The sequence below is a fragment of the Sciurus vulgaris genome, assembly GCF_902686455.1.
Source record: "Sciurus vulgaris genome assembly, contig: HiC_scaffold_604_arrow_ctg1, whole genome shotgun sequence".
In the NCBI taxonomy this organism is placed as follows: Eukaryota; Metazoa; Chordata; class Mammalia; order Rodentia; family Sciuridae; genus Sciurus; species Sciurus vulgaris.
The window spans coordinates 522,550-550,094 of NW_027632417.1; the positions used below are offsets into that span (position 1 = coordinate 522,550).

The 27,545-nt window shown below is 36.0% G+C and overlaps 2 pseudogenes across 2 annotated transcripts in view; one reads left to right on the top strand and one right to left on the bottom strand.

The window, feature by feature from the left end:
• Positions 1 to 27,545, top strand: part of LOC306652800 (chromodomain-helicase-DNA-binding protein 1-like) — a 50,741-nt pseudogene that overhangs the window by 13,518 nt on the left and 9,678 nt on the right. The window contains exons 7-12 of the transcript in view: positions 10,856 to 10,977; positions 20,651 to 20,739; positions 22,293 to 22,366; positions 23,457 to 23,609; positions 25,032 to 25,115; positions 26,049 to 26,228. The product of the transcript in view is annotated as a chromodomain-helicase-DNA-binding protein 1-like (transcript). The remainder of the gene's footprint in view (positions 1 to 10,855; positions 10,978 to 20,650; positions 20,740 to 22,292; positions 22,367 to 23,456; positions 23,610 to 25,031; positions 25,116 to 26,048; positions 26,229 to 27,545) is intronic.
• Positions 14,261 to 15,277, bottom strand: LOC306652804 (mitochondrial fission regulator 1-like; annotated as a pseudogene). The gene is made up of 2 exons: positions 15,212 to 15,277; positions 14,261 to 15,112 (listed from the first exon to the last, which is right to left on the bottom strand). The product of its transcript is annotated as a mitochondrial fission regulator 1-like (transcript).

The following is a 27,545-nucleotide window of genomic DNA, read 5'->3' on the forward strand; positions in this document are numbered from 1 at the left end:
TTTCCACACAGAGCCAGCTCCAAGTCCTGGAACCAGTAGCAGGCTAGGGGCAGCTTTCTTTGGAAGCACTACATTATCAAGTTACTCCAAGACTTCAGGCAACTGAAGGCTGGGAGGTGATACACTGGAAATCTACAGGGACACTATAAGCCAATAGAGGAAATCTGCAATATCTCAGAGTCACACTGATATCAGACCAATATGAGAAAAAGAGGGAAGAAAATGTCCCAAACAAACCTAGATACTATATCAATAAAACCCAATGACAGCACAGCAGAAGAAATGTCAGAAAGGGAGTTCAGAATGTACATAATTAAAACAATCAGGGAAGCAAATGAGGAGATGAAAGGGCAAATGCAGGCATTGAAGGAGGAGATGAAAGAGCAAATGCAGGCATTAAATGACCGCACCAATCAACAGTTAAAAACCAAATACGGGAAGCAAGAGATCATTTCAATAAAGAGTTAGAGATACTGAAAAAAAAAAAACAAACAAACAGAAATCCTTGAAATGAAGGAAACAATAAACCAAGTTAAAAACTCCATAGAAAGCATAACCAATAGAATAGAACACCTGGAAGATAGAACCTTAAACATTGAAGAAAAAATATTTAATCTTGAAAACAAAGTTGAACAAACAGAAACGATGGTAAGAAATCATGAACAGAACCTACAAGAATTATGGGATATCATGAAAAGGACAAATTTAAGAATTATTGAGAATGAGGAATGCTTAGAGAAACAAACCAAAGGAATGAACAATCTATTCAATGAAATAATATCAGAAAATTTCCCAAATCTGAAGAATGAAATGGAAAACCAAGTACAAGAGGCTTATAGGACTCCAAATACACAAAATTACAACAGACCCACACCTAACATACAAAATAAAGACAGAATTTTAAAGGCTGTGAGAGAAAAGAATCAAATTACATTCAGGGGGAAACCAATACGGATATCGGCAGATTTTTCAATCCAGACCCTAAAAGCTAGAAGGGCCTGGAAGAACATTTTTCAAGCCCTGAAAAAAAATGGATGCCAACCAAGAAACTTATACGCAGCAAAACTTACCTTCAAATTTGACGATGAAATAAAATCCTTCCATGATAAACAAAAGCTAAAAGAATTTACAGAAAGAAAGCCAGCATTACAGAACATTCTCAGCAAAATATTCCGTGCAGAAGAGATGAAAAACAAAGAAGCAAATCAGCAAAGGGAGGAATTATCCTAAAGGAATTGTCAAATAAAGGAGGAAACAAGTTGTGGCAAACAAATAAATAAATAAAATTTAAAGATGAACCAAATGACCGGGAAACCAAATGATATCTCAATAATAACCCTGAATGTTAATGGCCCAAATTCATCAATCAAAAGACATAGACTGGCAGATTGGATTAAAAAGAAAGATCCAACAATATGTTGCCTACAAGAGACTCACCTCATAGAAAAAGATACCCATAGACTAAAGGTGAAAGGATGGGGAAAAACATACCATGCACATGGACTCAGCAAAAAAGCTGGAGTATCCATCCTCATTTCAGATAATGTGAACTTCAAGCCAAAGTTAGTCAGAAGGGATAAAGAAAGTCATTTCATACTGCTTAAGGGAAGCATAAATCAGCAAGATATAACAATCATAAACATCTATGCCCCAAACAGTGGCTCATCCATGTATGTCAAACAAATCCTTCTCAATTTCAGAAACCAAATATACCATAACACAATAATACTAGGTGATTTTAACACGCCTCTCTCACCACTGGACAGATCTTCCAGACAAAAATTGAACAAAGAAACCATAGATCTCAATAACACAATCAATAATTTAGACTTAACGGACATTTATAGAATATACCATCCAACCAAGAGCGAATACACTTTCTTCTCAGCAGCACATGGATCCTTCTCTAAAATAGACCATATATTATGCCACAAAGCTAATGTTAGCAAATACAAGAAGATAGAGACACTACCATGTATTTGAGCAGATGATAATGGATTGAAGTTAGAAATAAATGAAAGACACGCCATGTACAAACAGAGAAACAACATGTATCCCATTTGTTTACAATAAAAAAAGAAAAAAAGAAATAAATGAAAGAGTAAAACACAGAAACTATTCCAACATCTGGAGATTAAACAATATGCTATTATATGATGAATGGATAACAGAAGATAATAGGAAGGAAATTAAAAAATTCTTAGAGGTAAATGAGAACAAAGAAACATCGTATCAAAATCTCTGGGACACTATGAAAGCAGTACTTAGAGGGAAATTTATTTCATGGAGCACATTTAATAAAGGAAGTAAAACTCAACAAATGAAAGAACTAACACTACAGCTCAAAGCCCTAGAAAAAGAAGAACAGACCAGCACCAAAAGTAGTAGAAGACAGGAAATAGTTAAACTCAGAGCTGAAATCAATGAAATTGAAACAAAAGAAACAATACAAAAAATTGACAAATTAAATAGTTGGTTCTTTGAAAAAATAAACAAAATTGATAAACCTTTAGCCACAATAACAAAGAGAAGATGAAAGAAAACCCAAATCACTAAAATTTGGATTGAACCAGGAAATATCACAACAGACAGGATTGAAATACAACACATAATTAGAAGCTATTTTGAAAATCTACACTCCAACAAAATGGAAAATTTCAAAGACATTAACAGGTTTCTAGAAACATATGAATTGCCTAAACTGAACGAGGAGGACATACACAATTTAAATAGACCGATTTCAAGTACTGAAATAGAAGAAGTCATCAAAAGTCTACCAACAAAGAAAAGTCCGGGACCAGATGGGTTCTCAGCCGAGTTCTACAAAACCTTTAAAGAAGAGCTCATTCCAATACTTCTCAAAGTATTCCATAAAATAGAAGAGGAGGGAACCCTCCCAAACTCATTCTATGAAGCCAATATCACACTGATACCTAAACCAGACAGAGACTCATCAAGGAAAGAAAATTTCAGACCAATATCCTAAATGAACATTGACGCAAAAATTCTCAACAAAATTTTAGCAAATCGCATACAAAAACATATTAAAAAGATAGTGCAAAATGATCAAGTGGGTTTCATCCCAGGGATGCAAGGTTGGTTCAACATCAGGAAATCAATAAATGTAATTCACCATATGAATAGACTTAAAGTCAAGAATCACATGATTATTTCAATAGATGCAGAAAAAGCATTTGATAAAATACAGCACCCCTTCATGCTCAAAACACTAGAGAAAATAGGGATAGTGGGAACATTCCTTAACATTGTAAAGGCCATTTATGCTAAGCCCATGGCTAATATAATTCTAAATGGTGAAAAACTGAAAGCATTCCCCCTAAAAACTGGAACAAGGCAGGGATGCCCTCTTTCACCACTTCTATTCAACATCGTTCTTGAGACTCTGGCCAGAGCAATTAGACAAACCAAAGAAATTAAAGGGATACGAATTGGAAAAGAAGAACTCAAACTATCCCTGTTCGCTGATGACATGATTATATATTTAGAGAAACCTGGAAATTCCACCAGAAAACTCTTAGAATTCATAAGTGAATTCAGTCAAGTAGCAGGTTACAAGATCAATGCCCATAAATCCAACGCATTTTTATACATAAGTGATGAATCTTCGGAAAGAGAAATTAGGAAAACTACCCCATTCACTATAGCCTCGAAAAAAATAAAATACTTGGGAATCAATCTCACAAAAGAGGTGAAAGACCTCTACAATGAGAACTATACAACACTAAAGAAAGAAATTAAAGAACACCTTAGAAGATGGAAAGATCTTCCATGTTCTTGGATAGGAAGAATTAATATTGTCAAAATGGCCATACTACCTAAAGTGCTATACAAATTTAATGCAATTCCAATTAAAATCCCAATGATGTACCTTACAGAAATAGAACAAGCAATTATGAAATTCATCTGGAAGAATAAGAAACCCAGAATAGCTAAAGCAATCCTTAGCAGGAAGAGTGAAACAGGGGGTATTGCAATACCAGATCTTCAACTCTACTACAAAGCAATAGTAACAAAAACGGCATGGTATTGGTACCAAAATAGAAAGGTAGATCAATGGTACAGAATAGAGGACACGGACACAAACCCAAATAAATACAATTTTCTCATACTAGACAAAGGGGCCAAAAATATGCAATGGAGAAAAGATAGCCTCTTCAACAAATGGTGCTGGGAGAATTGGAAATCCATATGCAACAGAATGAAACTAAACCCATATCTCTCACCATGCACAAAACTAAACTCAAAATGGATTAAGGACCTCCGAATCAGACCAGAGACCCTGCAGATTATAGAAGAAATAGTAGGTCCAGATCTTCAACATGTTGGCTTAGGACCAGACTTCCTTAACAGGACTCCCACAGCACAAGAAATAAAAGCAAGAATCAATAACTGGGATAGATTCAAACTAAAAAGCTTTCTCTCAGCAAAGGAAACTATCAGCAATGCGAAGAAAGAGCCTACAGAGTGGGAGAATATCTTTGCCAATCATACTTCAGATAGAGCACTAATCTCCAGAATCTATAAAAAACTCAAAAAAATCTACTCCAAGAATTCAAATAATCCAGTCAACAAATGGGCTAAGGAAATGAATAGACACCTCACAGAAGAAGATCTACAAACAATCAACAAACATATGGAAAAATATTCAACATCTCTAGTAATAAGAGAAATGCAAACCAAAACCACCCTAAGATTCCATCTCACCCCAATTAGAATGGCGATTATCAAGAATACGAGCAACAACAGGTGTTGGCGAGGATGTGGGGAGAAAGGTACACTCATATATTGCTGGTGGGACTACAAATTAGTGCAGCCACTCTGGAAAGCAGTGTGGAGATTCCTTAGAAAACTTGGAATGGACCCTCCATTTGATCCAGCTATCCCACTCCTTGGCGTATACCCAAAGGACTTAAAATCAGTATACTACAGAGATACAGCCACATCAATGTTCATAGCTTCTCAATTCACCTTAGCCAGATTGTGGAACCAACCTAGATGCCCTTCAATTGATGAGTGGATAAAGAAACTGTGGTATATATATACAATGGAATATTACTCAGCCATAAAGAATGATAAAATTATGGCATTTGCAGGCAAATGGATGAAATTGGAGAATATCATGCTAAGTGAGATAAGCCAATCTCAAAAAGCCAAAGGACGAATGATATCGCTAATAAGTGGATGATGACACATAATGGGGGGGAGGGAAGGCTTAGCGTTAGGGTTAGAGTTAGGGTTAGGGAGGGGGGCAAGTATGGAGGAAGGAAGCACTCTATAGTGGGAAAAGAGGGGTGGGGGGAGGGAAAAATAACAGAATGAATCAAACAACATTGCTCTATGTAAATTTATGATTACACAAATGGTATGTCTTTATGCCATGTACACAGAAACAACATGTATCCCATTTGTTTACAATAAAAAATGTAAAAAAAAAAAAGAAATTCAATGAAAAAAAAAAAAAAAAAAAAAAAAGAATATCAGCAGACTTTTCAATCCAGACCCTAAAAACTAGAAGGGCCTGGAATAACATTTACCAGGTCCTGAAAGAAAATGGATGCCATCCAAGAATCTTATAACCAGCAAAACTTACTTTCAGATTTGATGATGAAATAAGATCCTTCTATGATAAACAAAAGCTAAAGGAATTTACGAAAAGAAAGCCAGCATTACAGAACATTCTCAGCAAAATATTCCATGAGGAAGAGATGAAAAACTGATGCAAATCAACAACAGGAGGAACTAGCCTAAAGGAATAGCCAAATAAAGGAGAAACCAAATCATGTCAAAAAACAAAAATGAGTCAAATGACTGGGAATACGAATCATATCACAATAATAACCCTGAATATTAGTGGCCTGAACTCATCAACCAAAAGACATAGAATGGCAGATTGGATTAAAAAGAAAAATCCAACAATATGCTGCCTGCAAGAGACTCATCTCATAGAAAAAGATACCCATAGACTAAAGATGGAAGGATGGGAAAAAACATACCATGCACATGGACACAGCAAAAAAGCTAGAGTATCCATCCTCATTTCAGATAATGTGGACTTCAAGCCAAAACTAGTCAGAAGGGATAAAGAAGGACATTACATACTGCTTAAGGGAAGCATAAATCAAAAAGACATAACAATCATAAATATCTATGCCCTGACCTTTGGCTCATTCATGTATGTCAAACAAATCCTTCTCAATTCCAGAAATCCTATAGACCACAACACAATAATACTAGGCGATTTTAACACACCTCTCTCACCACTGAAAAATCTTCTAAGCAAAAATTGAATACAGAAACCATAGATCTCAATAACACAATCAACAATTTAGACTTAGCCAACATATATAGAATATACCATCCAACAAAGTTCGAATACACTTTCTTCTCAGCAGCACATGGATCCTTCTCTAAAATAGACCATATTTTATGCCACAAAGCTACTGTTAGCAAATACAAGAAGATAGAGATACTACCTTGTACTCTATGAGATCATAATGGATTGAAATTAGAAATAAATGACAGAATAAAAAACAGAAACTTCTCCAATACCTGGAGATTAAATAATACACTATTACATGATGAATGGATAACAGAAGATATCAGGAGGGAAATAAAAAAATTCTTAGAAGCAAATGAGAACAAAGACACATCATAGCAAAATCTCTGGGACACTAGGAAAGCAGTACTTAGAGGAAGATTTATTTCATGGAGCGCATTCAACAAAAGAATTAGAAATCAACAAATAAATGACTTAACACTACAGGTCAAAGCCCTAGAAAAAGAAGAGCAGACCAACATTGAAAGTAGTAGAAGACAGGAAATAGTTAAAATCAGAGCAGAAATCAATGGAACTGAAACAAAAGAAACAATCGGAAAAATTAACAAAATAAATAGTTGTTTCTTTGAACAAATAAACAAAATTGATAAACCCTTAGCCACATTAACAAAGAGAAAGAGGGAAAAATCTCAAATTACTAAAATTTGGAACGAACAAGAAAATATCCCAACAGAATCGAGTGAAATAAAAATAGAATTAGAAGCTATTTTGAAAATCTATACTCCAACAAAACAGAAAACCTCAAAGACATCAACAAGTTTCTAGAGACATATGAATTACTTAATCTGAATGAGGAGGACATACAAACTTAAATAAATCAATTTCAAGCAATGAAATAGAAGAGGTCATCAAAAGCCTACCAACAAAAAAGTCCGGGACCAGATGGGTTCTCAGCCGAGTTCTACAAACCTTTAAAGAAGAGCTTATTCCAATACTCCTCAAAGTATTCCATGAAATAGAAGAGGAGGGAACCCTCCCAAACTCATTCTATGAAGCCAATATCACCCTGATACCTAAAACAGACAGAGACACATCGAGGAATGAAAATTTCAGACCAATATCTTTAATGAACATCGACACAAAAATTCTCAACAAAATTTTAGCAAATCGCATGGAAATATATATTAAAAAGATAGTGCACCACGATCAAGTGGGTTTCATTCCAGGGATGCAAGGTTGGTTCAATATCTGGAAATAAATAAGTGTCATTCACCATATCAACAGAATTAAAGTTAAGAATCACATGATTATTTCAATAGATGCAGAAAAAGCATTTGATAAAATACAGCATCCCTTCATGCTCAAAACACTTGAAAAAATTGGGGTAGTGGGAATATTCCTTAACATTGCAAAGGCCATCTACACTAAGCCCATGGCCAATATCATTCTAAATGGTGAAAAACTGAAAGCATTCCCCCTAAAAATTGGAACAAGGCAGGGATGCCCTTTTTCATCACTTCTATTCAACAACTTCCTTGACACTCTAGCCAGAACAATTAGACAAACCAAAAAAATTAAAGGGATACAAATTGGAAAAGATGATGACATGATTATATATTTAGAGGAACCTGGAAATTCCACCAGAAAACTCTTAGAACTCATAAGTGAATTCAGTAAAGTAGAAGGTTACAAGATCAATACTCATAAATCCAACGTATTTTTATACATAAGTGATGAATCTTCAGAAAGAGAAATTAGAAAAACTACCCTATTCACAATAGCCTCGAAAAAAATAAAATACTTGGGAATCAATCTCACAAAAGAGGAGAAAGACCTCTACAATGAGAACTACAGAACACTAAAGAAAGAAATTAAAGAAAACCTTAGAAGATGGAAAGATCTCCCATGTTCTTGGATAGGCAGAATTAATATTGTCAAAATGGCCATACTACCTAATGTGCTATACAGATTCAATACAATTCCAATTAAAATCCCAATGATGTACCTTACAGAAATAGAGCAAGCAATTATGAAATTTATCTGGAAGAATAAAATACCCAGAATAGCTAAAGCAATCCTCAGTAGAAAGAGTGAAGCAGGGGGTATCACAATAACAGATCTTCAACCCTACTACAAAGCAATAGTAACAAAAACGGCATGGTGTTGGTACCAAAATAGACAGGTAGATCAATGGTACAGAATAGAGGACACGGACACAAACCCAAATAAATACAATTTTCTCATACTAGACAAAGGGGCCAAAAATATGCAATGGAGAAAAGATAGCCTCTTCAACAAATGGTGCTGGAAAACTGGAAAACCATATGCAACAGAATTAAATTAAACCCCTATCTCTCACCGTGCACAAAACTCAACTCAAAATGGATGAAGGACCTTGGAATCAGACCAGAGACCCTGCATCTTATAGAAGAAAAAGTAGGTACAAACCTTCAACTTGTTGGCTTAGGATCAGACTTCCTTAACAGGACTCCCATAGCACAAGAAATAAAAGCAACAACCAACAACAAACTAAACAGCTTTCTCTCAGCAAAGGAAACTATCAGTAATGTGAAGAGAGAGCCTACAGAGTGAGAGAATATCTTTGCCACTCATACTTCAGATAGAGCGCTAATTTCCGGAATTCGTAAAGAACTCAAAACCTCTACACTAAGAATACAAATATTCCAGTCAACAAATGGGCTAAGGAAATGAACAGACACTTCACAGAAGAAGATGTACAAGCAATCAACAGATAAATGAAAAAATGTTCAACATCTCTAGTAATAAGAGGAATGCAAATCAAAACTACCCTAAGATTTTATCTCACCCCAAATAGATTGGTGATTATCAAGAACACAAGCAACAATAGGATGTGGGGAAAAAGGTACACTAATACATTGCTGGTGGGGTTGCAAATTAGTGCAGCCACTCTGGAAAGCAGTATGGAGATTCCTCAGAAAGCTTGAAATGGAACCACCATTTGACCCAGCTATCCCACTCCTTGGCCTATACCCAAAGGACTTAAAATCAGCATACTACAGAGATACAACCACATCAATGTTCATAGCTGCTCGATTCACCTTAGCCAGATTGTGGAACCAACCTAGATGCCCTTCAGTTGATGAATGGATAAAGAAACTGTGGCATATATATACAATGGAATATTACTCTGCCATGGAAAATGATAAAATTATGTCATTTGCAGGCAAATGCATGAAATTGGAGAATGTCATGCTAAGTGAGATAAGCCAATCTCAAAATACTAAAGAACAAATGATCTCACTGATAAGTGGATGAGGAAATATAATGGGGGTGGGAGGGATTAGCATTAGGGTTAGGTTTAGGGTTATGGATAAAGAGGGTGGTAAGAATGGAGGAAGGAAGGACTGCATAGAGGGAAAAGAGGGGTGAGAGGGGTGAGGGGAAGGAAAAAAACAGAATGAATCAAACAACATTGCCCTATGTGAATTTATGATTACACAAATGGTATGCCTTGACTCCATGTACAAATAGAGAAACAACATGTTTCCCATTTGTTTAAATAATAAAAAAATAAAAATAAAATATAACCATCCACAATAAGGATAAACTAAAAATAAAAAAATAAAATAAAATGTTCAAAGTCATTAATCATCGGGGAAATGCAAATCATGACCACAAAGAGAAGCTACCTCACCCCAGTGAGAACAGTTATTACAAAGAGACAAAAAAACTAACAAATGCTAGCAAGGATGTGGTGAAAGAGGAATTCTGATACACTCCTGGCAGGAGTAAATTGGTCCAAACATAATGGAAAACAGGATGAAGTTTCCTCAAAAAACAAAAACTAGAACTGCTCTACAATTCAGCAGTCCCATCAAATGAAGGGACATCAACATGTTACAGAGATATTCCTACTCCTATGTTTATTGCAGCACCATTCACAGTATCCAAAATTTGGAACTAACCTAAATGTCCATTAGCAGATTAAAAAAGAAAGTGTGGTGTATATACACAATGGGATACTATTCAGTCATAAGACAACATGAGTATCAGTCTTTTCCAGGCTAGAGATATGTTGTAAGGTACTGTCCTGTGAGGGTGGGTGGCAGCAGTAAGTCACAACTCCCCAGTTCCCCAGGTGAACATGCTATAAATACCTGATGCTGTGCAGTGTTCTATGTTGTCAGTGTTGTTTAGACACAGGTATTCAATAAATTACATAAAGTATTCAACAGTTTTTCATAAAATATTATTATGTTAAATTATTTTGCCTGAGTTGACTATTGTAAGTGTTGTGAGCACATTTAATATAGGGTGGGCTAAGCTGTGATGTTTGGTTTCTTAGGTCTGTCAAATACATGTTTTACTTACGTGATATTTTCAATTTGTGGTGGGTTTATAAGAATGCAATCACTTTGTAAATCCAAGAGTGTCGGTACTGTGAAAATTGCTATACTCACCTAGAATGCAGAATTAGCTTGAAAATGAGGAAAGTAAATTGCTATATGTTCTCTAGTAGTTCAGTGCCTTTGTTATATTTTTGAACCACTTTCTTGTATTTTTTTCCTTACACAGCAAGTGAACTACACAACCTCTTGCAGCCATTTCTGCTGAGGAGAGTAAAAGCTGAGGTAGCTACAGAGCTTCCCAAGAAGACAGAAGTAGTGATATACCATGTCATATCAGCTTTGCAGAAAAAATACACATATCTACATACCACATTTTTCCTTATCCATTCATCTGTTGAAGGGCATTTAGGTTGGTTTCATAGTTAAGCTATTGTGAATTGAGCTGCTATAAACATTGATGTGGCTGCATCACTGTAGTATGCTGATTTTAAGTCCTTTCGGTATAAACCAATGAGTGGGATACCTGGGTCAAATGGTGGTTCCATTCCAAGGTTTCCAAGGGATCATCATACTGCTTTCCATAATGGTTGCACCAATTTGCATTCCCAGCAGAAATGTATGAGTGTACTTTTTTCCCCATATCCTTGTCAACATGTACTGTTGCTTATATTCTTGATAATTACCATTCTAATTGGAGTGAGAAGAAATCTTAGAGTAGTTTTGGTTTGCATTTACCTAACTGCCATCAATGTTGAACATTTTTCATGTATTTGTTGATCAATTGTATAACTTCTGTGACATGTCTGTTAGCCCATTTATTGATTGGGTTATTTGTTTTTGGTGTTAAGTTTTTTGAGTTCTTTGTATATCCTAGAGTTTATTACTTTATCAGAGGTGCATGTGGTAAAGATTTTCTCCCACAATGTAGGCTCTCTCTTCACATTATTGATTGTTTCTTTTGCTGAAAAGAAGCCTTTTAGTTTGAATCCATTTCATTTATTGATTCTTGATTGAACATATTGCACTTTAGGGGTCTTGTTAAGGAAATCAGATTCTAGGCCAACATGGTATAGATTTGGGCCTAGTTTTTCTTCTGTTAGGCCTGAGTCTTTGATCCACTTTGAGTTGAGTTTCATGCAGGGTGAGAGATAAAGTTGTAATTTCATTTTGTTACATGTTCTTTCCATTTTTCCCAGCACCATTGTTAAATAGGCTATCTTTTCTCCAGTGAATATTTTTGGCACACACGTCTAGTAAGAGATATCTGTTTTAATGTGGGTTTGTCTTTGTGTCTTCTATTCTGTACTATTGGTCTATGTATCTTTTTTGACACCAAAGCATGCTGTTTTTATTACTATACTCTGTAGTATAGTTTAAGGTCTGGTAATGTGATGTCTCCTCCTTCACTATTCTTGCTAAGTATTGCTTTGGCTATTCTGGATCTCTAATTTTCCCAAATGAATTTCATGATTGTTTTTTCTAGTTCTATGAAGAATGCTATTGGGATTTCAATAGGAATTGCATTAAATTTGTATAACACTTTTGGTAGTATGGCCATTTTGATAATATTATTTCTGCCTTTCCTGGAGAATGGGAGGTCTTTCCATCCTCTAATGTCATCTTCAGTTTCTTTCTCTTTTTTTTTTGGAAATAAGTTTATTTTATTTTAAAATAGTAAATTCCTTACATTGAAGTACTAGTCAAAATTCAATACTGATGCAAATATAAATTTCTTAGGAGACCAAAATATGTGTCAGGTGAATTTCTGAATATCTTAAAAGGCAGAATTCTTAAACATACCAAAGAATTATAAACAATATCTAACAACATGCCACAGTTTAAACTTAAGCCAAAAACCAAACCATGTAAATTACCTCAGATAATTTTTGTTAATATTTAGGAGAACACACATTTTCAATAACTTAAAATGTTTATCTACTTATCTCCTAATTCTCCCAGGAAGTATAACTTTTCTTCACTAGATATAAAAATTTTAAAAGTTCAAATATTTATTTATGGTACGAAAGTCTGGCATTAACTATAGCTGAATTTATCAGAAATAGAAAATCATGAAAGTTTATTGAACACTTACAAATGACTACTTATAGTAAGTCCTTATAAGCCCTTGCCAGGGTCCAGCCCTAGCAGGAGTCCATGGGTTCCACACTGGTAAACAGGGCGCGGGGAGACAGCGTCGGCGATGGATGGAGAATGAAAGACACAGACTCTAGTTCTGGTGCAATCAATCCCACTTTATTCTGGGGAAGGCTGGGTTTATATACACTTTTCTTCAGGCTATGATGACAGGCTTATGATTAATAAAATCAAAGAAGTTTCCAAGGCATAGGCAGAAATTGTTTTTACCAAAAGATTGTGAGAAATCAGTAACCATACAGATTACAATTATTTTAAGAATATTTAACTAAGTCAATGAGCTAATACAATGTTTATTTCCTTAATATCTAAACTCTATGTGACCTAAGACTATTATTATTCTCGCGGTTAAAGCGATAGACAAATAATCTCACATGACCATTTCTACTAGGTCCATCTGATTAATATCCAAATTGCTAAGTTATAGGAGGGCAACAGTCCCAAAGGTTCCCATGGCTAAGTTTTTTTTACTGAATAAATTACCTTGTCTTATGTAGCTCCTTTTCCCAGAACAAGGCATTGTGTACCAATGTTTATTATAGGAGTGACCTATTTTTTGTAGGAAAGAAGGAATGTTGTGAAGCCTTATTCTTTTACCTTACCACCACACATAAACAAAACCATCATCTGGATTAAACCACCCTGTAAGAGACAGGGGGAGAGCTATATCTACCTTCTCTAAGGGCTTGCCTTTAGGGGGGTAGCAGGGCTTGCCATTAATAAAATAAGCTAGTCTGTATCTAGTAGCTACTGTGGGAGGTGCTTTTTGCATACTCATGGTTGGAAAGACAGACGGTTCCATGGCCAAATTTATGTACTGCATTACATGTTCATAACAAGCACTCCAGGAAGAAGACACATCACACAGTAATGGAAAGTATATGGAATTGCACCAGTGGACATCAACTGGTTCCTATGCAAAGCTCAGCTCCAAAAATGTGAGACAGAATCTAAAATATAAGTTTGTTTGAGGCAAGAAGATTCCAATCTCAAATATTTTATTCCAACATCTTAAATTACACCAGCTAATCCATCACTAAGAGTAAATGCTCATTGAAAACATATGAAGATAACAATACCCTCATTGTCATTGATAATTTTTTAAACTGTTTTATATACAAACATATGTATATAAAACATTTGTACAGATAAATTAGTGTTAAGAATTTTAAATGCACAGTAAAATCCACAAATGTCCTTTCTGTGTTCTGAAATCTTAGGAATGTTTTCAAGATTGGAAGCCTCCATCTCCTGGCTATACTTGAAAAACATGTCAGAATGCAGTATGTTATGGGAAGCTCCAGAACTTACCATCTCATAAAGTAAAACAAAGTTATGGTGCTTCCATTATTGCTTAATCCTCTAGGTTAAAAAGGAGACCACTGAACACTAAAGTCAGGTGTTTACTAAATAGTGTCGATTTCTACTAGCCAAATTCAGCCCTCACAAACCAGCTGAACCAGGAAATTTTTCTCAGTTCATTATCCATTAGGAATTTGAAACATTTTCAATTAAAGCCTTCATTTTTCCTGTAGACTTCAACATATGTGGCCCAAACAATGCTGTCTCTGAGGTGGTCTCTGATTCAGACTTTGGAGATCCTTTTTCAACTTCACCTTGGCTATTACTTCGATACCAATAAGGAAATTTCTTTTTCAAAGCTTCTGCTTTGAGGGCAGCAGTGTCAGTAGCATCTACTGGCTTGGGCTTTACATCTTGCTCTGACCTCTTAACTGACCAAAGATTTACACTATTCATATCTTTAAGGATTTCTAGCATTTTTGGCATGCCAGATTTCTTTGGATTGTTCTTAGCCAAAGTCTTTCCAGCACTGGTTTTTTGCCCTCTTTGCTCTTTAATCAGATCAATAGCAGATTTAATTTGGTGGAGCCCTGATGGAGCAGGTAGAGGAGGTGGCGTTGTTGGGGGGTGGAGGAGGTAGGGCCGTGGTAACAGACATAGCAGAAACCAAGTCACCTGCAGTGAGATTTTGTTGCTCTTGCAGAGTTATGATTTTGGCAATCTGAGCTCTGAGAGTAGCAAGTTCATTTTCAAGTGCACAGATCTTTTGCAGGACTTCCTCATTGGCCAGTGTTGCGGTCTTCAGTGGAGGCTCTTCTTGAGACAAGTTTGGTAAGGAAATATGCTTGCTTGGGGACTTCTCAAAGAAAAGAAGGTCTTTGAGAAGGGATGGCTTTGACCTGACTTCTGTCCTTAGTATTGTTGAACACTCTCCTCTTTCTGTGGCTACCCATCCAACATCAGCAAAAGATACCACTGCATCCTCTCCCAGGTGGTTGGGACTCCATTCTGTTGCATGGCTGGTATGCTGAAATTGAACTCTTGGACACTGAATCAGAGATAAGTTAGTACCAATTTTCCTTACAATACTTCGAGATGAACCATATGGTTTTCCAGACCAAAGTACCAATTGCATGCTTACTCCAACTTGTTGAAAAACCATCCTCATCAGGCGCTTAATCCAGCTAAGCATTTAGATGGCAAAGTTGTCCCAAATTTGCATTTCAAGTACTTCAGGCATACATAGCAGTACATTGTCCATTAAAGCACACTCCGCTGCATGGCAGCCCCAGTTTCTTTCTTTAGTGTTCTGTAGTTTTTATTGTAGAGATCTTTCACCTCTTTTTTTAGATTGATACCTATTTTTTTTTTTTTTTGAGTCTACTGTGAATGGGATAGTTTACTCTCATTTTTGAGGGGAGGAGTATAATTTTCTTTATTTCTCTTTTAGTGAATTCATTACTAATGTATAGGAAGGCATTTAATTTATGGGTATTGAGTTTATATCCTCCTAATTTGCTGAATTTATTTATTCTAGAAATTTTCTGGTGGAATTTTTTAGATCTTCTAAATAAAGAATCATGTTATTGGCAAATAGTGATAGTTTGAGTTCTTCTTTACCTATTTGTATACCTTTAATTTCTTTCTCTTTTCTAATTGCTCTGACTAGAGTTTCATGGATATTGTTGCATAAAAGTGATGAAAGGGCATTCTTGTTTTGTTCCAAATTTTAGAGGGAATGCTTTCCAATTTTTCTCCATTTAGAATTATGTTGGCCTTGGGTTTAACATATGTGCCTTTTATGATGTTGAGGTATGTTCCTACTATACCTAAGTATTTCTAGTTTTTTAAACATGTTGGTGTCCTGTATTTTGTCAAATGCATCTATTTTTCTGCATCTATTGAGATAATGATTCTTGTTTTTAAGTCTATTGATATGATGAATTACATTTATTGTTTTCCATATGTTGAACCAATTCTGCATCCCTGGGATGTACCACACTTGATAGTGGTGCACTATCTTTTTAATATTTTTGGTAGAAATTTCCCAGGATTTTATTGAAAATTTTTGCATCTGTGTTTATCGGGGATATTGGTCTGAAGTTTTATCTCCTTAATGTGTCTTTGTCTGATTTTGGTATCAAGGTGATATTAGTCTCATAGAATGAGTTTGGAAGGGTTCCCTCCTTCTACTTCATGGAAGAATTTGAGGAGTATTGGTATTAATACTTCTTTGAAGATCTTGTATAACTCAGCTGATAATTCTTCTGGTTCTGGGCTTTTCTTAGTTGGTAGGCTTTTAATGGCATTTCCTATTTTATTACTTAAAATTATTCTGTTTAGATCATGTATGATTTCCTGATTCAGATTAGATAGGTCATACATCTCTAGAAATTTGTCAATGTCTTCAGTATTTTCTTTTGTTGGAGTATAAATTTTCAAAATAATTTCTAATTATTCTGTATTTCAGTTGGGTCTGTTGTGATATTTCCTTTTTCATCTTGTATTTTTTTTAATTCAGGTTTTCTCTCTCTTTCTCTTCATTAGTGTGGCTAGGGATTTATCAATTTTATTGATTTTTCAAAGGACCAACGTTTTTGTGAATTTTTTAGTTGTTTCTTTTTCAATTTCAGTGATTTCAGTTCTGATTTTAAATATTTCCTGTCTTCTTCTGTTTCTGGTGTTCATTTGTTCTTTTTCTATGGCTTTGAGATATAAACTTAGGTCATTTATTTGTTGACTTTTTATTCTTTTAATAAATGAGCTCAATGCAGTGAACTTTCCTCTTAGTACTTCCTTCATTGTGTCCCAGAGATTTTGGTTTTTTGTATCGTATTTTCATTTACCCTAGGTATTTTTTTCATTTCATCCTTGATTTCTTCTACTATCCATTTGTCATTCAATAGTGTATTAGTCTCCATATATTAGAATAGCTTCTATTTTTTATCTTATCATTGATTTCTAATTTCAGTCCATTATGATCTGATAGACTGGAGGGTATTATCTCCATTTTTTTTGTATTTACTAAGAGTTACTTTGAGGCATAAGATGTGGTTTGTTTTAGAGAAGGATCCATGTACTGCTGAGAAAAAAGTGTATCACTTATTTATTTATGAAATATTGTGTACATGTCTGTTATGTCTGTTATTTACTGTATTGTTGAGTTCTATAGTTTCTTTATTTAGATGTTGTTTATATCTGTCCAGTAGTAAGAGAGATGTGTTAAGTCAACCAGTATTATTGTACTGTGGTCTATTTGATTCTTGAAATTGTGAAGGGTTTGATGTTCATAGATGCTCCATTGCTTGGGGCACATATATTTATAATTTTATGTCCTGCTGATGTATAATTCCCTTCAGTAGAATGAAATGAACTTCTTTGTCCCTTCTGATTAACTTTGGCTAGAAGTCCACCTTTTCTGATATGAGGATGGAAACCCCTGATTGTTTCCACAATTCGTATGAGTGATATGTTTTTTCCTATCCTTTCACCTTCAGTCTGTGGATGTCTTTGCCTATGAAGTGAGTCTCTTGGAGACAACTTATTGTTGGATTTTGTTTTTAATCAAATCTGCAAGCCTATATCTTTTGCTTGATGAATTGGGACCATTAACATTCAAGGTTATTACTGAGATATGATTTGTATTCATGGTCATTTGGTTTATTTCTGACTTTTAATTTGATGTAGTTTCTTCTTTGACTATTCCTTTAGTGTAGTTTCTCCCTTTGCTGGTTTTCACTTTTTTTCTCTCTTCATCCTCATGGAATATTTTGATGAGAATGTTCTGTAGTTCAGACTTTCTAATTGTGAATTTTTTTAACTTTTGTTTTTCATAGAAGGTTTTTATTTTATCTTCAAATCTGAAGCTTAATTTTGTTTGTTATAAAATTCTTGGTTGGCATCCATTTTCTTTCCAAGTTTGAAATATGTTGTTCTAAGACCTCCTAGCTTTGTGGTTCTGTGTTGAGAAATCACTTGAGATCTGAGTTGGTTTTCTCCTATATGTAATTTGCTTTTTTTTTTCTCACAGTCTTTAAGAATTTACCCTTATTCTGTATTTTAGTCATTCTCATTTTAATGTGTCTTGGTGTGGGTCTGCTGTAATATTGTACATTTGGAGTCCTGTAAGCCTCCTGTATTTGATTTCCCATTTTATTCTTTAGCTTTGGGAAATTTTCTGATATTATGTCATTGAAAAGATTGTGAATTCCCTTGATTTATACCTCTGCTCCTTCATCTATCCAGATCACTCCTATATTTGGTCTTTTCATGTTTTTCCATAATTCTTAGAAGGCCTATTCATGGATTTTTGCCATCTTCTCTGCATGATCAATTTTATTTTCAATAGTAAATAATATTGTATTCATTGCCTGAGGTTCTGTATTCTAAATAGTTTAGTCTATTGGTGATGCTTACCATTACAAGTACAATTTGGTTTATGGATACGTTCATTTCAAGGATTTCTGCTGTTTTTTTTTTTTCCCCCACAATCTCTAACTCTTTATTGAAGTGATCCTTCACTTCCTGTTTTATCTCTTTGATTTCACTCTTTATACCATCCTTTAATCATAGATCAGTTTAACTATGTATATTCTAAACTCCTTTGTGGACATTTCTTCTACTATTATGTAAGTGGATTCTCATATTGGGACATCTTGATTTGTTTTGGGCACTTTTTTCCCTTGTTTTTTCATGTTGCTTGTGTGTTTTCCCATCTAGTAGAATGAATCTGTGGTACTACAGACTCTATCCTATAGAACTATATTGTCCCTGAAGTTTTCTAGTATACCACCATTAAGAGGAAGACCAACATCAACAGCACCCAGTACAAACAATACACATCCTCAAATCTACTAGCTTCCACCAAGGTGTCCACTGCCTTCTATCTATAAACAGCAATGATGATTTCAATCATGGTCCACAATATAAACAGAAAATTTGCCAAAATGATTTGCAATCTCAAATATTGGACACCGAGAAATCAGAAATAGTGCAGGACATGATGCTCATGAAGGAGAAAGAGGGAAACCACAAGCAAAAATCCACAGGAAGAGTGGAAGAAGAACCAGCAGAGATTGAACATTAGGGGTAGAAAAGTTAGAAAGGGAATCCAGAGAAACAGACGAGGAAGAGGAAGAATATATATATAAAGAAAAAAGTTAAAAATATAATAATATACAGCAGAACTGCAAAACACCATGCATATATTTCCATCCTCAACAAAGTGGTGCATTAAAAACACCATGCTCCAAATATGGTGGAGCGAGATGCCAGAGGAAAAAATAAAATAAAATAAATCTCAGTGGAAAATTGAAAAACTGTCTCTGCTAGCATCCAAATGCTTCTCAGCCCTGCCTCTGACTTCCCACAGACTGCCTGACCCAGACAGGCCCTGACAGACCTAGTCACTATCCCACAAATCTGGGCCTCAGATGTCTTAGGTTTGACCATGTTGCAGTCCCAAGATCTCAATGATACTGGAATTTGGAAATATACCACGAGGGATGAGCAATCCTGAGAGACAATAACTAGATGGCAGCAACCAGCACTCCCAGGAGGAAGACCCCAAGTACAGGCAAACGCACAGGTACCAGACATTCAACCTCCAGGTCCTGCTGGTGTCCCCAGACAGGTGCACCTTGACTCCCCAAGATGGCAATAGCAGGAAACCCACCAGTATCTCATACCTCAGGCTCTGACTGGTGTCTCAAAATGGATGCAATCATGTGCAACCAAACCTGGAGTCTCCCTGGCAGCAAACCTTTGGGCAGTGGTAGAAGTGGTAAGTGGCAGTGGGTCGGTGACAGCAGACAAGTGCTCAGCAATAGCTCAGTCATCTGTGTTATTGGCAGCAGTGGGGAATCAGCAGCTGCAGTGGTGGCAGCTGTGGCTGTAGCTGCAGTGGCAACCAGAGAGAAGACCTCCAGGTGACCTCCAGGGAGCAGTAGCAGCTTTGGCAGCAGGGATGTCAGGGGCAGCAATGTCAGTGGCAGCAGTGTAGACCACAGGCATGCCCAGAGAAAAGACCTCTGGTGTGCAGCAGCAGTGTGGGCAGCAGCAGCACCCAAAGAAAACACTTCCAGGCATCTGGGCAGTGGTCTCAGGGGTAGTTGTGCCTCAACTAAGAGAAAACTCCCAGGCAATGTCCCCTTTCAGAATATTCTGACTGCTACCCCATACCTTGAGAATCACTTATATACACCTAAGACTGTTTCTGGATTCCTTTTCTAGAGTGAGAGCCTTAGCATTTTATTTTTGGATCTTCTTGACCTTTGGCATCTCCCTTTGCCTCAGTTTCCTAAAGAGTGGGTTTGATTCCTAGGCAAGTATTTATTAGGCTTTTTGGATGTGCCAGGCTCTGAAATTGGTGTTAAGCTGCACTGAGATAGTGACATAAGCAAATAGTTAAAAAGTGCCTCAAATAGATGTGACTAAGGGACATAATGAAGTAAAAGGAGCAAGGGTTCTCTTGCTGTTGCCTACGTATTGACTTTTCTATTCAAGAAGTTTACCCTGAGTCAGGGCATGTGATTGGGAATGGGCCCTTTCTTTTCCAGGTTTATAGCCAGAGCCTTTAGAAGTTGGAGACCACCTGATTGAGGCTAGTGGGAAACTTCACCTGCTGGATAAGCTGCTGGACTTCCTGCATTCCAGGTATAGATATATGTACTGCTTTCAGCTGGTGACTGTTTAAAACCTAATTAATGAGGAACTTACTTATTTCATGAGACTGATTCAAGTTTTCCTCTTTTACAAGACCCTAATTCAGTGTCAACTTTCTCTAAAATTATACACCCACTCTATTCCATCTCATTCTACCCCACTCTTCCCCATCATTATTCGTTCTTTCCTGAATTCCTATAGTATTTAGGATCCCTCTCCAGCACTTGGCAAGTCCTACCTTAATCTACTGCCTGGTTGATCAGTGTATGTTCACTTGATCAGTCCAGCTATATTTTTTAGAGCCAGAAGGACAGAGTCAGCATTGAGCATTTCTTTTATAATTGTCTGCTGGTACTTTGTGCTAAATTGACACATAATAAAGGCTCAGTAAGCACTTATTCTTGTTAACCTGTGGGGTTTGATTTAAACTCAAGGAGTACTTAGAATAGTCTTTCCCAGAAATGTGAGTGGGTATCAGAAGACCAGAATTTCAAAATTGTCCCTTTAGGATGACTGTCCCAGGTGTGGTCTGAACTAACCTAAAACTTCAGATTTGGCAAAATTTTCCAATCATTTGCAAGTTAAATAATTGCATGTATTACTGTGCTTAATTTTCTTTGATATATCAACTGTAAGTGTATGAGAGATGGAGAAAAGCCCATAAATACCCTTCATCCAAGTTTTTTATGTCCCAGACCCAGAAAGATCTTGTCCAAAGTCATATAGCTAGCAAATGTCAGAGATGAGATAAGAATTGAAGTACTCACCTTTATTTAAGCTCAATGCTTTCCCAACAATTTGGGCTAGAATCTGACAGGAGTTCTCACTCACACTTGATCTTATCTTTGTGGTAAGCTTAAATTAAGTTCATTTTCTTAAAAAGAATATTGTTTTGTCAACACTGTACTTCTTTTTTCAGGCAAATTTTAAAACAATGTCTGATAACAAGGAGCTGTCAGCTTGATTTTTTTCTTAATGCATTATTTTGAATTCTTTTCTCTTTTCACTATCTGTATGCAAGTTTCCTCATGTATCATGGGGGATTGCTTCTCTAAAGTGATGCTTATCAGACTTTTCTAGATGATAATGACTTACACCCCCAAGTGGGGAATAGCAGTAGATAATTGCCACAGTTCTTCAGGATCTTTGGGAAGGGGTACACACATAAGTGAATCTTGCCATTTACTCTTCATGTGTTTATTTAACTATTAAAGTAAAAGTTTATATTTATTTTCAATGAGTGAAGTGACATTCCAGAAATAGGCTCCTTGGTTGCTCTAGGGTTTCCATAGTTCCTGGTGAATTGACATGTGCCCTGAGAATATCTCCACTGTAGCTTTAAAACTGCTCTGAAGGATGCAGCTACATGTGGAGGTGCTTTGTATTCTTATGTAAACTATGTAGAGTTTCTGAGAAAGTTATGTGACACTTATATTTCTACTTTAGCATTTGACTTACTTATAAAATTGTATTCTTTGATAAAATTTGTGTGAGGGTAACTCACCTTAAATATTACTAGTTTCTCCTTTTCTTTTCCTTGTCAGAGGCCATTGAGATTTACTTTTCTCCCAAGTGACTCAGATGTTTGTTATTCTCCAAGACTATATGGATTACAGAGGTGGCTCTCCTGGGTCACTACATTACTGAAGACTTTTTTATATTTAATGATCAAATAGGTCCATGATGAATAATAAGGGGTGTGGAAATGTTACAGAGGAAGAAAATGCAAAAACATTATTCAGAACCAAAAAAAGATGAGGAGAGGGGACAGCACTAAGTGAAGCAGATGTGAAAATGTTGAGTATCTTCAGAAATATGATAAGTTGAGTTTCAGTGACAGAAACTTTCAGTGTCTTGCAACATTCAGCTCAGCACTTGTGTACTTAGGATTAGTAAGAAAATGAATATTGATAGTATAAAGATCCCACAAATCATGTAGGGGAAGGTAGACCAATTATTTCTATGGACAATAGGGAATGTAGGCAATTACCTGAGAACTCTGTTTTATATGTAATAAAATTGATGTGGGATAATGGGAAAAAGCTTAAACAGTGGATGAGTTTTGAGCCTTTGGTAGATTATCAGCTGCAGAACTTAGAGTTTTAAAATTTAGTTTAGAGTGGTCTCTCAGATCCACTTGATACCCTCCAAGTACTTCAGTAACCTGAAAACTTGCAGAAATGCAAGTGGAATCTCCACTGTCAAAACATGATGAGTTTATAATTCCCCTTCCTGACCTGATGCATGGTGGTAAGTGGAGAGCCAGGGAGCTTCATTGAAAAGCAGATGCTGGGTAATCAGGCAGGCTCCTAAGTGCTTGTATTACTGCTTGACTAGTTAAGGATTTTATCTCGGCAAATAGAAACTGCCATAGAAGGTGGATATTTAGAGTTGCCTAGGAATAATTAAAACTAAATATTAACTGTTTTAAGTGCCAAAACTTTGGTTGGTTGTGTTTTAAAAACCCAGGATAGAGTGTTATGGTGAGTTTTTATTTTTTATTTTTATTTTTATTTTTTTTTGGTAAAGTGATGTATTGTCCCCCTAAATTTAGATCTTTCCCATGGGATTTATTTAAAGTAGGGTCATGCCTGGATATGGAAAGGACAATATAGGCATTTGGTTTAAGAATGACTTGACTTTTTTATTTCCTAAAGAGTCCTTGAAAAGAGTTAAGCTCTGTTTGTTGTTGTTCTTGTCTATTAAAGGCTATGGCTATGAGCATGTGGATGGTTCCATGAGAGGAGAAGAGAGACACCTGCCTATAAAAAACTTTGGACAGCAGCCCATTTTTATTTTTCTCCTAAGTACCAGGGCAGAAAAGCCACATAATATTGATGAAAGCAGACAAAAAAGGACTGGTGTAGTACTTTTACATCCCAAACATTGGTGCAATTTTTCATAATTCTCTGAAAAGTGAGGTTATTACCAAGGAGTATAATAAAAGGAGAGAATCAAGGCAGTTGATATAGCATAGTACTGGACTTCTACTTTGGAGCTCTTTTCTGTCCAAACAATCTAAGCTGTAATGTCACAAAGAAGTGAGGCTGGAACCTGAGCTTATTAGAAAGTAATTCTGATCTGCTTTGACCTGTGTTTTTTTTTGCGTGTGTGTGTGTGATTTTGAGGAAGTTTTATTTATGTTCAGTGGAGGCAGCTCTCCTTCCCAGCTGTGAATTTGGAAAATAAGATAATCTTGTTTCTAGTTGCCCCTCCTCCATGAGTACACTTGGAATAGTGTTTTAAAGTTTAACAAACATTTTGTTATTAAAATGTGATCATAGTGAAACTGCCAGCTATTTGTAATTATTATTAAATTTTCTATATGAGTTAAATCATAAATATCATATGACATCTGAGGTGCTTTGTCAGTTATGGGGTGCTCTTATATACTATTAAATAACTTGAAATCAATTATGGGAGATGGAATTTTCCTTACATCCTAAATCAAAAAGACCTTAAATCAATTTTGAATTCATAATCTGAGTCTCATTTTCCTATTTTTATAGACATTAATTCATATGGAATACCTATAGGAATACAAAAAGAATGTGTGTCCTTGATGAAAGAGAGATTAATATATTTATAAAAAGAAAGTTCAGACTTATTTTTAAAGCATTTATTAAGTGCTTTGTTCTGTATGGGTATATAAAAGAAGTGTTAGATATAATCCTTGAGTATAAGGAGATTATTTCTCCTATGTATGTCTTTCTGTCTAATAAACTCAATAATAAGATATAATCAGACTTCTTTGTCCTCAGTCTCTTCCAAGGTCATGTTCCACACCCTGTATCAGAGCCATTCATTCCGTTGTCTCATGGTTAGTCTTAGGGGAAACTTGAAGGATCTGGTCAACTGCATCATCAGGTTTGGAGAGAAATTCCATTTGTGTTATTCATATTTAGAGAGCAGATATTTGAGTCATCTAAAATTAGAAAGAAACCTCTGCTTTTCCATTAATCTCCCTGGAGGCCTTAGTAGATGTTAACCTTTCCAAACACTGATTGTCATATTTGTTATCACGTTTTTGCTATAGTTCTGCAGCATTTTCATTTAATGGGTTTCCAACTTTCAAGAGGTGAGTTTATTACCACATTTTGCCAGCAGGTGGCAGTGATAGCTTATGACTATGTCCCAAACAACTAAATACAGCTTAAAATATTCCGCTTAGTGAAGAAGGGTTGCACTAGCCAACTTCAACCCAAGAGGAAGATAATTTTTATGGGACACATTTTTAAGTAAAGCGATTGGCTGATCATGCTTCTTTTTTGCGTGGTTTTCAGGTGGAATTGGCATGAACTTAACAGGACCAGATACAGTTATTTTTGTTGACAGTGATTTTAATCCTCGATATGACTTACAAGAATGTAGTCCTGACAAGAGTGTCATACTGGGAGTTGAGAACCACTGGGTTTTTTTTTTTTTTTTTTTTTTGAATCAAACCCTGGGCCCTGTGCTTGCAAGGTGATCACTTTACCAACTGAGCTATCTCCCCAGCCCACCACTGGGTTTTAACCCCATTTTGGCACTGACTTGCAGAGTCATGTTCAGTGGGTCGCATGATCAATTCAGTCTCACTGTTAAAAAGAACAGCTAAATTGCAAAATGATTAGAAGAAACTTTTAGGCTTTAGTTAGAACCTAACTCAATTTAAAAAGGGAGTTAAAGCTGGTATGGTGGCACATACCAGTAATTATAGTAACTTGGGAGGCTGAGGCAGGAGGATCGCAAGTTCAAGGCCAGCCTTGGCAACTTACTAAAACCCTGTCTCAAAATAAAATATTTTGGGGCTGTGATTGTGGCTCACTGGGAGAGCACTTGCCTAGCATGTGTGAGGCAGTGGGTTGAATTCTTAGCACTGCATATAAATAAATGAATAAAGGTCCATCAATGTCTATAAAAAATTCAAGTAAATAAATAAAAATAAAACATTTTTTTATGAAATGCTAGGGATATAACTCATTGATAATGCTCTCCTGGATTTGCTTCCCAGTGCCATGAAAAGAAAAAAAAAATGGGGTTAAGAGGTTGTGGAACTACCCTTTGACCTCAGGATAACATGCCTGCCAGGGGTTGTCCTTGGCTATAAATGAAGCTCCAGTTGTGGTCACTTCATCATTCTTTCCCTGACTCTTTTGGGAAAGGCTCAGAGAGAAGTTGAGGCCAGATTTCTCTAACAAATGCTCAGGTCAAAATGAGCAATGTCCTTTGAATTGTTTTATTAATATGTTCTTTGGTTCTGCTTCCTTTTTGCTGTATTTTTCTGGAATGCTTTTCCCCCCAGCTTTGCAGACTCATAGCACACTGCTATCACTTGACTTACATACAGGGCTGTGAAAGTTTTTTGGCTGATTGGCCAAGACACTGTGGAAGAATTAGTTTATAGGAAAGCAGCTTCCAAACTGCAGCTCACCAACATGATCATAGGAGGCTATTTTACTCTTGGAGCCCAGAAATATTTGGCTGATGCTGACCTCCAGGTAAAATATGTTGTTCTTTTATTTAAAGTCCCATGATTTATAATCAGTAGTCTCTGTGGATATGAATGCAAATAAAAAGTACCAGCCTTAACACCCTCTGTCTCCAGTTACACATTAGTTTGTTAGCCTAATTCACACCCACACAGTACCTACTACATGAAAGTTGCCATAGAAGCTAAATGAGTGTGGTACTTAAAGGCAGAGGAAATAGAATAAAGAGAATGGGCTTTAAACAGTCAAATTTGGATTCAGATTACACATTATACCTTATCACTTACTGGATGTATGACTTTGAGCAGGTAACTTAACATAATGGATATAATCTCTTTGGGGTTTCTAAAAATGAGTATGCCACTAGTTCTCTCAGAGAGAATTTATTTGTTTGGGTTTTTTTTTTGGGGGGGGTTGTTTGTTTTTAAAGAAGAACTTGACTTAATCAATAATTATTAATTCCATACCTCCTCATTAATCCCAGACCCTTTATGCAGTGACTTACAGTACTCATTTTATACCCAGAGGAGGATGAACAAGACTGGGAACTCAAAATTATACTATAGGATATACGGATGAAAGACTAGAGTTAATTTGCTTGAGGAAACAAAAATTAGATAGGAGTCAAATGCTGACTTCGAAGATTCTGGAGAGAGCTCTCTTTTGGAAAAAGGCTTAGAGTTATTCCATAGCAGCAGATTTTGAGCTAAAATAGAACCCATATTATAATGTACCCTAGATCCTTTTGAGCAATTAGATACAGAGGATCAACCCCTAGGATTTTGGAATAATTCAGGCATGAAGTGAGTAAGAAATAGCTGACAAGGGCAGTAGCTGTGGGAAGGTCTCCTGTAGGAAACATTGCAGAGAAGAAATGACAGGAGTTGATTGTTTTTTTGAGGCAGGGAGTGAGAGAGATAGCAAATTCAAAGATGACTTTAAGGCTTTAAGTCTTAATGATGAGAATAGAAATTAGGAAGATAGGTGGTAAAGTGTTAGGAAGGTGAAAATAATGTAGGCTTTAGTCAACATGGTTTGTAGTAAAAATCAATGCAAATTATCATTAGAGGGAGACTCTGAAAAGGAAGGGATTTTATTTAGAAAAGTTCACAGGAAAAACCAGACTTTAAAAGACCAGCTATCAAAAAATTCAAGAGGTATGCAAAAGGGGAAAAATTACACAGTATTATAAGCAGAATTATCAAGTTTACAATAAGCCCAAGTGTGGGTTAAAAAATAGCAGTTTTCTCTCACACACACCTGTATCTTTGCACATCAGCATTGCAGACAGGGATCTGTGGTATTTTTTTTTTTAGGGAATCATTG